The sequence below is a fragment of the Phyllopteryx taeniolatus genome, chromosome 17, assembly GCF_024500385.1.
Source record: "Phyllopteryx taeniolatus isolate TA_2022b chromosome 17, UOR_Ptae_1.2, whole genome shotgun sequence".
Classification (NCBI taxonomy): Eukaryota; Metazoa; Chordata; class Actinopteri; order Syngnathiformes; family Syngnathidae; genus Phyllopteryx; species Phyllopteryx taeniolatus.
In genome coordinates, this window is record NC_084518.1 from 11,558,703 (window position 1) to 11,572,281 (window position 13,579).

The following is a 13,579-nucleotide window of genomic DNA, read 5'->3' on the forward strand; positions in this document are numbered from 1 at the left end:
ATCACAATCTGTGGGACGCTAACATTGGGAAGTTCTTTTTATTGTGTTCTTGTGTGCTTGCATCATTTCCACTCCTTCATCTACTTGTGTTCTTTTCATACTGTATTTAGTTATAGTCTGGGTTTTCATTGGCTTGTCTGTATAAATCTGATGCAGTTCAACTGGATACATCTTCTCATGCACTCCAGTCAGGAAATTTGTAATACTTATCCCTGATGGGGATGAATAGGACTTAACAGAGCATTTCCAGTTTCAGACTTCATAATTACTTTTGAAGTGGCTTCCTTCCAAGTACACATTAACTTGTACAACCTTGTATCTGGTGGCATCTGTATATGAACTCACTGGACACCTCATTAGGTACCCCTAAACAATGTCATAAGAGCTTATGCAAGAGTGGATTTCAAAGTCCTGCCTTGACAGAATAAAAAGAGCACTCAAAGAGGCCAGGTGTCCTCAAAATAGAGGCCTTACGGCTTTTACCACTTGTGAAATCAATGATGAACAGCTGCAAGGATAGCTAAGAGGATGGTAACATTTTATCAATGTTCACTATTTAATCTGGACACATAGCAACACGATCTGATGGGAATTGACTGAGATGTGTCTGAATTTTTTCAATGGGATTATCCAAGTTAAAATTTAAATTGCTGCCAACTGCACAATCTGGATCAACAGTGCGAGTTCACATTGCACTCTGGCAGAATCTGACTGCATACACATGGCTTCTAACACAGACGTTTCGCCTATAAACCAGAACATTTTTGTACTATTTAATATTTTTATTATCAAATAAAACCAAAATCATGATGTCAACAGAAAAAAAACATAAATGAGAACACAAGGCTCAAGGCTCCATTTTGATTGTCACTTTCAGAGAGGTATTCGTTTAACAACATGTTTATTATTGTGGTTGGACTTTGCAGCAGTGGAGAAATTTATTGGATCATTTTGCTAAAACCATATAAAACATGTTTAAAAAAAGGTTCTCAGTATACTGCAGGGCAGCTTTAAACCACTGCAAAAACTACAACCACAATAATAAATATTGATTAATGAATGTCCTCTAATGGCAGTGTTATACTTGTTGGCATGTCTGACTCACATTTCTGAGATTCGGGGATAAAATCTCAGCGTATTGAGTTTGCATGTCCTCCCCGGTGTTGCGTGGGTTTTCTTCAGGTACTATGGCTTCCTCCCTCATTCCAAAAACATGCATGTTCTCTGAAGACTTCACAGGTGTCCAACTTGCCCTGGGGCCAAATCCACCCAGGCACATCACTTTATTTGGCCCACTATGCAGCAAATAAAATTTCTATTTCATGTTTCTTGTTATTGGGCTTCTTTATTTTATTTTGGAAGATCATCTGTACCAAAATTATGATTTTGCAACACTAATGAGGATAAGCACTATAAGAAGGGTTCCATAATATTGAACATTTTTTAATACAATTCTTTAGATTGTGCAGGTGTACCAATGACATGTCCGTGAGTGTACTGTATGTCATTACAGCTTTGGTAGTAAATTACAAGTACAGTGAAACCCCACCAGGTTTAATTTTTTTCTATGATCCTAACTCAGCTATTCGCTGAAATACTGTAGCTATTAATACCTTTTCACGCTTTTCGTCCTCTTTCTATTATGCTTTAAGATGCCACAAGATGGCACCAAAGTCAGTCAGTAGCTAATAAGAAAGTAACAACTGGTGTCAAGGAAGTATGCTGAAGTGACACATCAAAACAGAGACTAAAATATGTATATTTCGCAGAGGAGTTTTGTTTAGCCTGGGTTGTTAGTGAAGGTTATGGAAAGTCTTTGTGTCTCGTGTGCATGTACAACCCCAATTCTAATGAAGTCGGGACGTTGTGTTAAACATAAATAAAAACAGAATACAATGATTTGCAAATCATGTTCAACCTATATTTAGTTGAGTACACTACAAAGACAATATATTTAATGTTCAAACTGATAAACTTTATTGTTTTTAACAAATAATCATTAACTTAGAATTTTATGGCTGCAACACTTTCCAAAGGAGGCTGAGACAGGTGGCAAAAAAGACTGAGAAAGTTGAGGAATGCTCATCGAACACCTGTTTGGAATATGCCACAGGTGAGCAGGCTAATTGGGAACAGGTGGGTGCCATGATTGGGTATAAGAGGAGCTTCCCTGAATTGCTCAGTCATTCACAAGCAAAGATGGGGCAAGGTTCACCTCTTTCTGAGGAAATATTCAAACTGTTTAAGGACAATGTCCTCAATTTGCAATTGCAAGGGATTTAGGGATTTCATCATCTACGGTCCATAATATCATCAAAAGGTTCACAGAATGTGGAGAAATCACTGCATGTAAGCGGCAAAGCCGAAAACCAACATTGAATGCCCGTGACCTTCGATCCCTCAGGCGGCACTGCATCAAAAACCGACTTCAATGCGTAAAGGATATCACCACATGGGCTCAGGAACACTTCAGAAAACCAATGTCAGTAAATACAGTTCGGCGCTACATCTGTAAGTGCAAACTCTACTATGCAAAGCAAAAGCCATTTATCAACAACACCCAGAAACGCCGCCGGCTTCTCTGGGCCGAGCTCATCTAAGATGGACTGATGCAAAGTGGAAAAGTGTTCTGTGGTCCGACGGGTCCACATTTTAAATTGAGTTTGGAAATTGTGGACGTCGTGTCCTCCGGGCCAAAGAGGAAAAGAACCATCCGGACAGTTATGGACGCAAAGTTCAAAAGCCAGCATCTGTGATGGTATGGGGCTGTGTTAGTGCCAATGGTATGGGTAACTTACACATCTGTGAAGGCACCATTAATGCTGAAAGGTACACACAGGTTTTGGAGAAACATATGCTTCCATATTCCAGTGTAAAATACGACAACGGAGATCCCAGATTGTTGAGCAACAGACGTTGTAGATCAAGCAAGAATGGGAAATAATTCCACCTACAAAGCTTCAACAATTAGTGTCCTCAGTTCCCAAATGTTTATTGAATGTTATTAAAAGAAAAGGTGGTGTAACACAGTGGTAAACATGACCCTGTCCCAACTTTTTTGGAAGGTGTTGCAGCCATAAAATTCTAAGTTCATGATTATTTGGTATAACAATCAAGTTTATCAGTTTGAACATTAAATATATTTTCTTTGTGGTGTATTCAATTAAATATAGGTTGAGCATCCATCCATTTTCTGAGCCGCTTCTCCTCCTGAGGGTCGCGGGAGTGCTGGAGCCTATCCCAGCTATCATCGGGGAGGATAGGCTCCAGCACTCCCACGACCCTCGTGAGGAGAAGCGGCTCAGAAAATGGACATGATTTGCAAATCATTGTATTCTGTTTTTATTTATGTTTAACACAACGTCCCAATTTCATTGGAATTGGGGTTGTACATGCATGCTTCTGTTTTTTTTTTTTTTTAAACAAGTCATGTGTTAGCCATATGTTTTTGTGTGTAGTGTAAGATTAGTTTGACATGGTATCAACATGTTTTTGGGTCATAGTTTGTGGTATATTCATATTTTAAACGTTTTTATTCAAATAAGAAATGATTACAAAAAATAGAGAGGGCATCAGTTAGGCTACTCCCTGCTTATTGAGTGTTGTTAAAAGGAAAGGTGATGTAACGCAGTGGTAAACATTCCCATCACAGCTTTTTTGGAATGCGTTGCATGCATCAAACAATGTTAATTAGTTTGAACATAAAATATATTGCCTTTGTTGGGTATTCAATTGAATATATGTTGAAACGGATTTGCAAATCACTGTATCCTGTTTTTATTTATGTTTTACACAACCTTCCAACTTCATTAGAAGAAGAAGAAGAAGAAGAAGAAGAAGAAGAAGAATCACCTTTTATTGTCATGAACATGATTGCATGCACATGAAATTTGTTCTCTGCATTTAACCCATCACAGTGAACACATACACATGTTCGTGGAACACACTGGAGTACCTAAAAGCAATACTTGGGTACAATTATCTTAACGGGAAATAACTTTAGTAGAATTTAAACCCACGTTGTAGCATATGACTTGAGTAAGAGTCTTAAAATATCTGTATTTGCTGTTTTTTATATATGTAATTAAATGTAGGAAGTTAAAGAAATAAAGGGAAAATTGGGTGATTTTCTTTGGACAGGCAGGACTATTATTTTGCCTTGTGCGCTTTGGTTCAGGAATTACATCCATGAACAAATCGGATTATATTTTGTTGGAAATGATGACTAACAGGTGGCACGGTGTCCGACTGATTAGTTTAGAAGATTACTTTGACATGGTATCAACATGTTTTTGGGTGATAGTTTGTGGTATATTCATATTTTTTTACTTTTTTATTCATATAAGCAATTATTACAAAAAATAGAGAGGGCATCAGTTAGGCTACTTGGCGTTCCTCACTATTTGTGGCAGTGCTTGGACGAAAGCTAACAAAATATTTGAACGAAAATTCACGCCACCATAAAAGGTTGCAACATAAGTCTTGCTGGTGCTTGCTCATGGGTACTTCAATAAAATGCATTTTTCTTATCAGACGACCCAACTTGTGCTACAATGGAGGATATACTGTAGCATGAATCTTGCGCAACTTGCATGTTCTTGAACGCTCATCGAAGCGGTCCATGGCAACTCTGCTGCTGCTAGTAGTTGTGGGAAGCTCCATTGGTCCACGACGACTGACCGCGCCCTCAACCCGGCCGAGCTACCTCACCAAGTGTTAGCATCAAGTGTCAGGGGAGAGGCGGCCCCCGATGCTGAGGATGAGGAGGAGGATGTTGCGGAGGAGAGGAAGCATCTTTGTCTGCACGGAGAAGCTCGGGGCTTCCCTTGCTCTCGCCTTCCTCCGCGCATACAACAGATAAGAACGACCACCGCCACTCTGAAGATTAATAACGCTTCATTTGCAGTTGCTGCTTTTTTTTTGTAATCACACCTTGATGCAGGATTGCCCCCCCCCCCCCCCCTCTTCTTTTGTGCTGTCTCTGGCCGGCCGGAATACAAAAATCAACGCTTCGCTTGTGTGTGTCGGATCGCCGGATGAGGCACAGGTAAACGATACCGCACACCTCCCACACTCAAGCCGCAAAATGAGGCTTCTTAATGAGCTTCAAAAGCAGCAAAAACGCCGCCGGGTTATTTGTGTCTGTGTCTTTTCAATGTCATCACTCCGGAGTAGTTGTTATTGTTGCGGGCTATTCCAATTCCACCAATTATTTCCACTTTTTTTCTCTCCATGAGATGTCGCCATGCTTAAGAACTCGTGTGGGGGGGAAGCAAGACGTGATCCAATTCTAACTACAAGGCAGGTGTTTTCTTATCAGTGTTGGGGAAGAGCACGCTCCCCTAAAATGAGCACAAACAAGGTTGAGGTCGCTTCATAATTTCATGCCGGAAGACATTAAGTGCACGGTAGAGCTGGATGATAATTTGCATCAAGGCTGCAGTCACCAGCGTGAACTGGAGCCAAGGGCTCCCATTGTGTGAAATGTTGTCTTCATTTGGCCTAAAAGTGAGGTGAAGGTGCTTCATGCAGGCTCCCTCAGATGCCGCTGGTAGCCTATTTATTATTTAGAGGGGCTCATGTTCTGTGGGGAGAAGACTTTCTCGAGAAAGTACCACTCATGCTTTTTTTGATGTAGTTAAATTGGAAAAAAAAAACTTAAGCAAAACAGGGAGATCTCTGATAAGCATTAAAAAGCTGGACCCTGGCGTGTACGCTTGCACAGGAAGCAGCTGGTGCCTCAGTTTAGCAGGGTGGGCCACTGAAGGAGGCGTGCAGTGGAGTTTCAACATCCAATTATTGAATTTTTTTTATATCTAGGAAAGATAGGGCCAGCACGGTGGACGACTCGTTAGCACATCTGCATCACAGTTCTGGGGACCGGGGTTCAAATCCTGGCCCCACCTGTGTGGAGTTTGCATGTTCTCCCCGTGCCTGGGTGGGTTTTATCCAGGTGCTCCGGTTTCCTCCCACATCCCAAAAACATGCGTGGTAGGTTGATTGAAGACTCTAAATTGCCCATAGGTGTGAATGTGAGCGCGAATGGTTGTTTGTTTCTATGTGCCCTGCGATTGGCTGGCGACCGGTTCCGGGTGTACACCGCCTCCCGCCCGAAGATGGCTGGGATAGGCTCCAGCAGCCCTGGTGAGGATAGGCGGTAAAAGCTAATGGATGGATGGAAAGATAGGAACACAACCGCATGTCAAGCTGATGACAAACATGGGTGGCTATAGTGAATGTGAGATTGTTCAGTAATCAAGATTACCAAAGCTACCTCATTTCATACAAAGATGTACACTATTAGTTTTTTTGTTTTCTTTGTTTACAATCACTGGTCACTTTATTAGGTACACCTATTCCCTTTAATGCAGTGTTTTTCAACTTGTCACTCTGGGACATTTTCCTATTGTTGATAGAAGTTAAGCACAGAAAAACAAATATATTTCTCAAAAATAATCTTTGAAAACATATCCATCCATCAATTTTCTACATATCCTCACGAGGGTCGCGGGCGTGCTGGAGCTTATCCCAGCTAACTGCAGGTGAGAGTCGGGGTACACCCTGAATCGGTCGCCAGCCAATTGGAGGGCACAGAGAAACCAACAACCATTCGCACTCACATTCACACCTATGGGCAATTTACAGTCTTCATTTAACCTACCATGCATGTTTTGGGCCACACAGGCAAGGCCAGCTTTGAACCCAGGTCCTCAGAACTGTGAGGCAGATGTCCTAACCCGTCTTCCACCATGCCACCTTTGAAAACATATGTACTGTCCATAATAATTTTAGACATAACTACTGTAGACATGCTTACATGTTCAAAGTGCCTCTCAGAGCACCTTATGAAGAAATCAAGTAGGAAGGTTATGATTGCCCTAAACACAGCTAAAAAAGTTCACTTATATCTTGGAACTTTACGCGTCTGACGCATGCCTGCCCAAATACAGTGGGGCCTTGACTTACGAGTGCCCCAACTTACAAGTTTTTTGAGCCGCTTGATCAATTTCAGATTCGCCCCTGCTCGAATAAAGTGGGGGAAAAAAGGAGAGCGATGGTCACCGGTGGTCCTGAACTAACCATGTGGTAAATGGCCAATCCGAGGTATAGAATCAGAGCTCCTGATATCACTCACGAGGCCACGCCTCTTAAAGGCACACATCAACACACGGGTAGCCTACTACAGTCTCTGTGTGTGTGTGTTTGATTACACTTAATACAACATAAGAGTAACTGGTCACCTTCTCTGTCAGGTGAGCCTGAAGAAAAGGAACAACGCAACTCTGCGCTTGACATAACATTCAAACATCGCTAGTGGTTACGTTGGATTGGTTAAACTGAGTCACGTGCACAAGCAATAATCCATAAAAATACATGTTGTGAGCGGAAGGTAGTTCCATGCAACAGAGTAAAAGTAGTGTTCTTCTTTACAAAAATACATAACAGTAAAAAAAAAAAAAAAAAAAAAATGGTGTATTAAAAATACTCAGACAAGTTTTAAGTAAATGTAACAGAGTAAGTGTAGCGCATTACTTCCCACCTGTGTGTGTTTGTAAAGTTGTTGTCATGATCAGTCAAAAGGTTGGTAACACCTCACATAATTTTCTGACGCATCCTGCTGCTCCTTCCTGCCTCTCTCGTATTTGTTATGCAAATTGAAATCTACAGCACATCGCATTTCACACGAGTGAGGAGGATTATTCATAGGGCAGCACTTATTTCCTGTCCACCTGAATCGGGTAACCCTACCCTAGCACACAACCCCCACACGTGCCTTTTTTTTGTTTGTTTTTTTTGCCTGCTGCATGTTTCACTTGAAGTGTGGATGGTGTATCGGTTTTGCATCTCAGTTCTGTTGTACAATACATCTCTTCTGGTTGGCTACACTGTTCATTCTCTACTGGGTTCAGTAAGACACTTGTTTAAAAGCTCTTCTCTTAAGTGAGCTCCCTTAAATGAAAGCTACGGTATGTTAACAAAGAAGCAAACTCATGCCATACTGAGTGTTTGAGCGTGTGTTATTGTTATATATTTAGCTTGCTGTACAATAACAGCTGGCTTTTCTTTTTGTTGAACTAGCTTTCTCAACAGTCATGCTCCATGCACAGTGTATTTTCGGCTCAGAACACATTTGTTTGTTTTTGTCCATATCAGCTCTAATCTGACACAACACGACATTCTACCACTGACCACTCAGTAAACAGACTGGTCTTGCAGTGGCGTCTTAACTGCATCACTTTTGTTCTCACTCCCAAGACATCAGTCAACATTTGTGCCTTCAGTGACATTTTAGGGGTTGGTAACAGTGTAAACGTAGATGAGGTCAGCAGACCTCCAGCAACACTAACACATCTTTTTTTTTTTTTCAGACAAATTAAGTGAAATTGGATATTTTCCTGCGGCACCTCTAATGATCTCTCACGGCACACTAGTTAGTATGCCACAGTACACTGCCTTAGCCACTGCCCCACACCTTAGCAAAGGTTCATGAAAATAGTAGTCTTCTGGTGGTCCCTGTGTAATCATACTAATGAACTAACTATGCAGCCATAATGTCTTCGTAGTTGGTGGTATCGAAAAAGTACTGGTGATAAAGACCAAAGACTAAAATAACGTAATGGATACTGTTACTTCTAATGTGCTTTCTTTAATAGAATTTAGATGTATGGTACATGGTTACTGCTCGTTCAGCTGGGTATTTGGACTCCCTTTAAGCCACTATCTCTTTTAAATTAGCATAGCAGCTGCTGAGCATGAAAAGGAAATCATATTTGAAATTAAGATACCTCACACAAAGGCAGCAGCCAATATGCAAAGAGAGATGGATGATTGGATGGCATGAAGGAAGGAGACTACTGGAATTAATCGCAGGGGAGAGTTGACATAGCGTGAGTGTGTGAGTATGTGTGTGTGTGTGTGTGAGTGTGTGTGTGTGTGTGTGTGTGTTTCTGGCGTTGCTCAGCGGCTCACGCATGCAGAGTGGCGAGTAGAAGGTTACAGATATTGTGTGGCATTGCGAATTGTGTCGCTTCCTCTCTATCATAGCCCATCAAGGTCACATCCACAGACTGGATGTGGTGGCCCTGGCCTTTCCTCTCCTGGCTCTGGCAGAGGAATGGGGCCCGCGGACCACTGCTGCTTCTAATCAGGGCTGACGCATGACTCAATTGCATGCCAGCTGTACGGCCAAACAGGGATTATGTCCCTGGATGGTGAAGACACACACACACAAAAAAGGTCACTGTTGAGATCTTTGTCTAGCTGCACCTTGGGCGGGTATAGGATTTGTGCTTTATTTGTGCTCAAATAAAATAGTCTCATCCACACAATGTAAAACACATACCCAGGAGCCCTGAAGTCAGAACTGCGACACCCGCAGCGTGCTGTAAGTTACGTTGCAATCTGGGTCATTATGCCACTTGTTTTCCAGAGTGGCTTCAAGCTTTTAAAGCAGCCAAGTCTACATGTGGAATTAAAGTCAGCTATACAATGTACACTCATGTACAGTTTTGTCACTGATTTTTAAAATGCTCGGATGATATCACCATAAATCTGTGAAATAGCTGGAAAATTGCCTGCTATTTTCACTACAGGTGTTCTAGTAGGTGGAAAGCAGCGTGGCCTGTAATTTTCTGTTAGCTCAATCTTACTGCGGACTGAGCTAAGGTTGGCACATTGCAGTTTGTCATAGGAGGCGAAATGATGGTGAAAATGTTATTCAAGAGCTCCATTGTGAGTTACTGAATTTGGGCTGACAGTACGAAGTACTATGAAAAACATTCGTGCTGTGAGATGGATATTTTCTTTTTTGTCTGCATTATTTATAAAGGCGCAAAAATCTTCTGCTTAACAAAGAGTAAGATGAGTTTTTTAGTGGATTTGACAGCTCAGGAAGTAGAATGAGGAAGAAGAGTAACTTGAACCTTCTCATATAATCAAGTCTGGCTTCGCCTCACGTGTAATTGCTGCAGATTCATCGTCTTGCTGTTCATGAAGCCGCAACGTTCGACGTTGGTTAAATGACAGTGTGACTCCTGAAGTGCAAGCTGATTGGCTACAGCCTGAGCAGATGTAGCTGTGAGGCCATGTTTAACACCTGGCACTCGGGTGTCCTTGCCAGTTTGTTGACTGATTTGTTTGCCTTTTTCTGGCACCTGGCTATTTACTTGCATGCGCCCACGTCGGTTAGACTATGTTGACATACTTGCAAGCATCAATGCAACCATGGGTGAAGTGCTTCTAGAATGAGTTGTGGTCAAGGTCATTGTGAGTGCATTCTTACTTGCAACAAACCCTTGAAATATTGTATATATGCTAATGCACAAATATAGACATGACAAAAACAATTACAAATGGAAGTAAAGCAATGTACAGGAGCACAATTCACAGCAATTGCCATTAGAATGAATTAAAACAGTGAAATTATGTGAAGGAACTTCATTTCTCAAAGGTTTAGTAAAAATATGTGCCACATATAACGCACGCATGTGACAATGTGCTCACACGCACTTAAATCATGATTGCTTTGAAATTGTCACAGCAGTGCTCTTCCTGCTGGAAAATAGTTAATATTGTGTGTTTTTTTTATATAATTTATCGGAATCAGAATCAGAATCATCTTTATTTGCCAAGTATGTCCAAAAAACACACAAGAAATTTAAGATTAAGGATAATGAATCTATTATCTAGATTCACTTCACAGAGTATCGAGCCAATTCCTACTTCTTCTTTTGGTTGATCTACCACTTGATTGTCAGGTTTGGATGTCTTTCTTTCACATTTGCCTGTGATGACAAGATTAAAAAAAAAAAAATAATAATACCTGCCTTTTAAACACCCATTTCAACAATATTAAATTAATCATTGCATTTCTTCCCATGAGACAAAGCGGTATTCAGTAACTTCATTGTTTATGCTGTTTTTAGACACGGGATCTCCAGACATGCCAACAAGTGTGAATGTATTCATGAAAGGTCACACGCCCATACAGTGACATTATGTCAACAAAAGGTGTCGCCCTCCTGATAAAGCCGCCATTTCTGTACTGGCTGCCAACAGTTTACTTTTTTTCAACATTAAAAAGTCATTGAGACTATTATCATACTTACTGTAAATATCAAGGGACTTTTACGCAGTCCAACTCTCCTTCTTGGGAAGTAGAATAAAAAGACTTGTGACAAACAAACCAATGAATGAGGCAAAGTACAACTTCAGTGCTTCAGTTATTCATTGATTAATTTATACAATAATAACAACACACTTGTGAATTTGGCACTGAGGTTTAGCATCTGCTTTACTAATTTAAACGTACCACTTAAGATCATAAATAAGTACCTGTATTGACTTTAAAAGCTGATTAGCGACATTAAGGTTGAAGCTATGCCATCACGGTGGGAGATTTAAATGTGAATCTCAATGTGGCATTTCTATGTTCTCCCCGTGCTTTAGTGCATTTTCTCTGTGTAATCCGGTTTCCTCCTTCATTCCAAAAACATGTTTATTAGGTCACTTGAAGACTCTAAATTGTACGTAGGTGTAAATGTGAGGCCTTAGGGAAAACGGACCAAACCTAGACAATGGATAAGCAATATATTTTATTGACTAATTGAAAATCAAATAATAATAATAAATAAATACTGAGAGAAAACAAAACAGCAGAATATTTTATATTAATATAATTATGTTAGTTTGCGCAGCACGGTGTACGACTGGTTAGCACATCTGGCTCACAGTTCTGAGGTCCGGGGTTCAAATCCTGGCCCCGCCTGTGTGGAGTTTGCATGTTCTCCCCGTGCTTGTGTGGGTCTTCTCCGGGCATTCCGGTTTCCTCCCACGTCCCAAAAACATGCATGGTAGGTTGATTGAAGACTCAAAATTGCCCGTATGTGTGAATGTGTGCGCGAATGGTTGTTTGTTTATACGTGCCGTGCGATTGGCTGGCGACCAGTTCAGGGTGTACCCCGCCTCTCACCCAAAGACAGCTGGGATAGGCTCCAGCACGCATGTGACCCTTGTGAGGATAAAGTAGTACAGAAAATGGATGGATGGATGTTAGCTTGCGTTAATATGTTCTTCCAAGTAAAGAATTGGGTGTGTGTGTGTGTGTGTGTGTTTTTTTTTTTTTCTAATAATGTGCAGTAAACGTTTCAGATACTTAATGGGACTGAGATAAACTAGCATCACCACTTTTCTTTCTCAAGAGATACACATTCACACTTACCACTATCACTACTGTATTCATCTTTTTATGTGCATATTTTTTATTTGACTTTAGGTGTATTCCAACAACCTTGCTTGTGGGGGCCCCATTAGGGAGATTTCCGTGTCATTGAAGTGTGTGGTTCCAGTTGTGTCGTTGATATTGACTAATATCTTCCGTGTCTCGGGCCCCACTGCTAGGCACCACTCAGCAACAACTACAGTAGTAAAGGGGCCCAATGCGGGGGTTCTCGACAAAGACGCGCTATCGTTGCAGTGTCTAAGCAGTGCTTTGTCATTGATATGAACCAATGTCGGCTGTCTCTTTGAGTCCCTTCAGCTCGGCACCCTGGTCACTTGCCTGATTGCGGCAACTCTAAATGTGAATCTGAATGGCCGTTTGTCTGTACGTGCCCTGCAATTCACTGGTAGCCAGTCCAGGATGTACCTGCCTCTCACCCAAAGTCACCTGGGATAGGTTCCAGTTACCCATGACAAGGAGAAGCACGATAGAAAATCAGTGTATGGTTGACACTTCTACACAGTCTCTAGTCATACCGGATCCTGATGTTATGGACCAGTAGTTAATAAAGAACATAAGCAAAGCTGACACAAAAATTTAATTTTCATCAGAGTTTTAAAGTGTCGTTCACACAAATACATTTACCTGACGAAATCATTTTTTACATATGTACTTTGAATTATTATTATTATTAAAACATGTAAGGAAAACTAACTCTTCATATAACACTATTTACAAAGTTACAAACATACTGTATGTCCACAATCCTAAATTGCACATTTTTGCTGGAGCCGAAGCAAAACAATATCTGCAATAATGTGTTAAATAAATCCCCTTGAGACACTATTTAAAGCCAGGCTATATAAAATAAGCATGCCGTATTAAATGTAACATATGTGTCTTGGCAGTTAATGGAAGCACGTTAAAGCACTTAGCCTCATTCAGATTGCACCATTCTGAATGTGGTGTCACGTTGCAAACATTACAGCTCATCCATCGTTGTTACTGGCTGACAGGTTGAGGAAAGGAAGCCGAAAATTGCACCATGAACCAAAATGTGCTCAGGCAGCATTATCAGTGCCCGTAGAGACATAAAACACAATATTACCTGCCTGCCGTATACATTATGCAGTTACAGGGCTCAGAAGACTGCTAGGAAGCAAGGTTCAAAACTACAACAAGAAATAGATGCAGTAACCACTGTATGCCCAAGTTACAGTAGCATTTTCTTATCTCTCGATCTACTTTTGTTCGTAGCGTACGATCGTAGGCCAGTGTCTTCAACTAAAACCCGAGAAAAGCAAGCAAATGCACCTTGGCAGCCTATCATCCAGATGAAACACTTTATCTATGTCATAT

At 41.0% G+C, this 13,579-nt stretch overlaps 1 protein-coding gene across 8 annotated transcripts in view; it reads left to right on the plus strand.

The window, feature by feature from the left end:
* Positions 1-4,953: 4,953 nt before the first annotated feature.
* The window catches only part of LOC133467296 (neurexin-2-beta-like), a 199,488-nt gene continuing 190,862 nt past the window's right edge, over positions 4,954-13,579 (plus strand). For all 8 annotated transcript variants that reach the window (XM_061752003.1, XM_061751997.1, XM_061752001.1 and 5 more), the window contains exon 1: positions 4,954-5,047. The gene's annotated coding sequence lies outside the window, so the exon portion shown is untranslated. The remainder of the gene's footprint in view (positions 5,048-13,579) is intronic.